Genomic DNA, 4910 nt, shown 5'->3' with positions numbered 1-4910 from the left:
CGGATTGTTGAAGAGTGCTCTCAGAGAGCAGGTGTGGGAGTCGATTGGCGTACAAATTGGCCGTCTGTTGTGAGTGCAGCTTTTCGACGTTAAGCTTTCCTTGCGTTGTCGGGCGCACATTTTTTGCTGCACAGAAGCGGGTGCGTATCTTGACTAGAACAAGATAGTGGTCGAAGTCGATGTTTGGCCCTCGGAGTGTACGTAAGTCTAAAACGCTGGAAGCATACCTTCCGTCCATCACAATATGGTCGATTTGGTTTCTCGTTTTTCGACTTGGAGACAGGCATGTAGCTCCGTGGATCTTCTTATACTGGAACCTAGAACTACATATTACCAGGTTTGGGCCCCGGCGACGTCGGTCAACCCCAGTCCGTTACCGGACGTTTCGTCGTGGAGGCTGAATTTTCCGACAGTGGCGCCAAATATCCCTTCCTTTCCCACTTTGGCCGACCACAACTTTGATATCGTGTTGGGAGCAGCGCTCATATTTAGGCTCCAAGCGCTTATAGAAGAGATCATTGGACGCCTCCTCCTTCTCTTCGGTCGGGGCATGAGCGAATATGAGAGAGATATTGCAGTATCTTGCTTTTATGCGGATTGTGGCTAGACGTTCGTCCACAGGGGTGAACACCAGTCTGCGCTCCTTTACGGGGCAACTGTTGTATGTGTCGCAAGGCTTCACGCTTACCTTGCCTTGCCCCGTCCATCGCTTTTCTTGGATGGCGGTGATGCCAGCCTTTGTCTTCCCGGGCAGAGGCACCTTCCCCATTAACGGTTCGGATATTCCAGGTGCATACCCTCAAATCATAGTCCTTTATACGTTTGCCGTGGTCGTCATCAAAATAAGAGGGTCTCATCCGAGGCTTTCTGAACTTTTTCATTGGGCGGGACACAAACCCAGCGTAAGCGAAGTTTTACGCCTTCTCACTTTAGCTCGCTTCCAAACGAGTGTTTGGTTGCTACCCAAAGGATACGTGGAAGAATCACTTCTGGCCACTCCCAGGTGAACGGCAGTCAAAAGTTTTCCACTTCTGCCCACAGAACCATCCTCCCTAACCTAACCTAGCCCAACCAAATATTTTGTTTTGTTATTTCAATTTAGTGATAAGCACAGCTTCTTGCAAGTAGCATTTAGAAATACCTATTATATTCCAATTCAAATTTTAGCGATCATCTCAAAATTCACATGAAAACACACGACAATCAGAAACCATTTCAATGTACAATATGCAATCGTGGATACAACACCGCCGCTGCGTTGACATCACATATGCAAAATCATAAAAAACAAGCAGCTATTTTAGCGGCAGGGGGTAATCCTCAAGAACTCAATTACAGTCCACGTTCAAGCGGATCCATTTCCAGTAGCGGAAGTTTCCATAAGAGGCGCTATGCCACGACAATGGTTCACACTGATAGTAAACCAAACCGTTTGGATTATCCAAAACGACCGCGAACTGTGAGCCTTTTGGCATGTAATTATTGCTCCAAGTCCGAGTTTAACTCCATCGAGCAACTCAATGTGCATATTCACACTAAACATGATAAAGAGGTATTTTCTCGCAGAACACTAAGTTACTATCCGCTCTTGACACCGCCTCATCTAAACCAAATTCATTCCACTTGAGGTGTGAATATTGCACGATGCAGTTAGGAAATCTCCCCGCATTATTTCGACATATTCGTGTTGCACATGTCGACCGTTTGGCCAGTCCTTAGTCGTATTTCGAGCACTTCAATCGTTTCGCTGCATCAGGAACATATAATCCCCGTTTAGTCGGCGATAAAATTATTTTGCGACAAGATAATGGGTTTATGGAAAGTAACATTAAGGTGGAACCAATACTGCCGTGCTCGAGAAATTCTAATGAGGATAAGCAAGAAGAAAAACCTACTGATCTTAGTAAAAGCAACTGTCGCTCAAAAACTCCTCTTTCACCTTCTGAGGAACCTCAACAACCAGATATATTCTTTTGCAATCAATGCAATGCGGGACTGCCAGATTTTGAAAAGTTCCGTAACCATTTGAAAAGTCATATAACTCAAGGTTTAAATCTCATATGTCACCATTGCGGTCTGGCATTACAGGAAACAGCGGAGTACGAGCGCCATGTCAACTCACATTACCTAATCTCTAATTCAGAATATATCGCAAGCAACAAGTGCAAAAAGTCTTACGCAAAACCTGAGGAGCTTCAAAACCATATGTTGGAGCAACACGCGATTCCAATGTTGAAGTGTGATGTGTGCTTTGAAATATTCGAGTCAAATATAGCTATACAAATGCATTTCGCTTGTACTCATTCCGTTGAAACAAAGTTATTTCGATGCTCGATGTGTTTGGAAGTATTTCGATCTGAGAGTGAGTTTGATACACACCTCAAAACGGGTCATCCTGGTCTCAATGCTGCAATATCCAATTTACTACAATGCATATTTTGTAGCACTGTCTGCACAAATGATTTAGAAATGCATTTTCATCTGGCCGCTCATGCTCGCCAATTCCACTGCCCTTCGTGTCCCGAAAAGTTCCATGTGGAGTTCCTATTGGACAGGCACATGCAACATCATCATGCAGGCAAGAATTCGACGGCATTTTCTCCAAAAGCTAACTCTGAAGAAATTTCCACATCACCTCAACTGCCAAACCAATTGAATCCCCTCTATGTGAATGCCTTACTTAACAAAACTCCTCAAATGCCAATTTCGTCTCAAAACAATAACACGAGCATTCTTGACTACAATATTGCATTTACGGCCCATCTGAATAAAAATCTTTTTCCAAGTTCCGCTACAACAGCTAACCCATTAATCGACGGAAAGTTCTATAGAACATTGCAGATTGATACAGGTGCCGTCAAACCCCCCGGTTTGATGTATGGCCTCAGCCAGCGATATTTCGACACAAGTCGAAGTCTAATAGAGATGTATACACAGCAGAGATTAGACAAGCCAACAGCGGAAATAAGTTATTGCAACGGCCTAAAGTCACAACCCGTTCTCCGATCTCAAGCAGATTTACATCAAAACCGTTCGCCAGCAGAACCGACAATTGCAAATTCTGTAAATCCTTCTATGGGCTATAGCTGTGATATATGCGATAGAAATGATTTCCGATCCGAAAGTGAAGTGAACTCACATCGTAAAATCGTCCATAATATGAAAACTGGAGTAAGTTTGCGGTGCGCCTACTGCTCTGGTAACTTTAAGTCACGTAATGAATTAGAACATCATATGAAGACTTGTCACAATTCAACTGGAAAGCATAAATGTTTGATTTGTGATGAAATTTTCCCTTCGCCTGCTATATTGGCGGAACACAAACTGCAACACTCAAAAGTTGGGCAGTCTGGTAAATGCTCTCATTGCGGCAAACTCTTGGACGGGGTTTCAGCTTTCAAAGATCATCTTAGTGAGCATAACAACGAAATTCAGCTTCCAATGCAATGCATCTGCTGTCGGCAATCACTCCACTCTGATTTTGAGATCAGTTTACACGCACAGTAAGAAAATACTAGCTTTAGTTTTTAATATAAATTATGTTTACTTCATATGCCCATTATTTTCACAGATTTCACACCAAATCATCCAACAATCCAGAAAGTACGTGTGCTCTTTGTTTAGAGGCAATACCGAAACCAATGAATGGAGAAGCCAAAGTTTGTGAAAAGTGCTGCCGGAAGCACAATCTAGGGTCCAAACTTAAAACTCAAAATTTACGAACCGAAATTTCAGAACACGGCTCAGATTTTTGCCGAAGCACATTGAAAATTGAAGTTCGTTGCAATATTTGTAAACACGTGTTGCCACACACTCAAAAGCTGCAAGAACATCTAGTAGAGCACACTTTTACTGGTTGAGAAGAGCGCGGTTTTAATTGTTATATATGATCCGCTATATTTACAGCCCCAAGTGGCCTACTATCCCATATGCATGAACATGGACTGCAGTTTCGCCCCTATGACTGTAATAATTGCAGCGACAAGTTCTTTTTCCGCGCTGAACTGGAGCATCACCTTTTAGCCCACGAGATGCAAGACGTGGGGAAATTGCGAAACATGGACATCAGTAATGACAAATTCTCTATGGCAAGAGAGACTGATAAGTCCGAGCTCTATCTTACAAAGGTGAAAAAAGAAATACTTGTGGCTGATGATAAGGTTACAACTGGTGAAGAGGATGAATACATTGAAATCGAACAGATGTCCGATGTGAATCAGACGCAGCCCCCCTACGTCACTTGTGATAAACATATGCCCTCCGGGGACGAAACATAACAATGCAGAGAAGAAGAGCACGCCTAAACTAAAACTTCATTATTAAATTATATCAGTTATTTTAAAAAAAAAATATTCTATGTGCACTTTTTATGTTTGTTATTATGTACCTATTTATACACATATACATATATAGCTATTTAATTAAACGCAAACAAAAATATTTAAGTACAGACATTCAAATGCATCAGTATTTTTATTTGGGCTTAAAAAACATAAGGTAAATTTATATGTGCACAGCACATTTCCAATGTAAAGAACAAACTATGGTACTTCGGAGTGGAAATTCATATAAAGAAAGAATCTAAGGAAAAGAAAGTACAAAGTCACTGCGGGAGTGCCTCAGGGTTCAGTGCTCGGGCCAACATTGTGAAACATAATGTATGATACCCGATTGGAGTAGAAATCACTGGGTTTTCCGATGACATAGCGCTGACTGTGGTGGATAAAAATGCTGTCAGGTTTGGAGGCAAAAGCGAACACAGCGATAGAGCTGATCATCGCGTGGATGGAGAGTATCGGCTTATCAATTGCTACGGAGAAAACGGCAGCAGTCGTAGTCAGTAGCCGCAAGAAACCAGAGGTTGCCTGTTTCAACGTAAATGGCCACGTAATCAAATACGCGACAGTAAT

At 42.4% G+C, this 4910-nt stretch overlaps 1 pseudogene; it reads left to right on the top strand.

Moving 5' to 3' along the window:
• Nucleotides 1-4373, top strand: part of LOC108361827 (zinc finger protein 423 homolog) — a 10176-nt pseudogene extending 5803 nt beyond the window's left edge.
• The last annotated feature ends 537 nt before the right edge of the window (nt 4374-4910 follow it).

This window comes from Rhagoletis zephyria, unplaced genomic scaffold, assembly GCF_001687245.7.
Source record: "Rhagoletis zephyria isolate East Lansing unplaced genomic scaffold, Rhagoletis_zephyria_1.1 Rzeph_scaffold_00860, whole genome shotgun sequence".
Lineage (NCBI taxonomy): Eukaryota > Metazoa > Arthropoda > Insecta > Diptera > Tephritidae > Rhagoletis > Rhagoletis zephyria.
The sequence above is the reverse complement of the archived record's forward strand: the minus strand, read 5'-3'. Positions and strand labels throughout refer to the sequence as shown.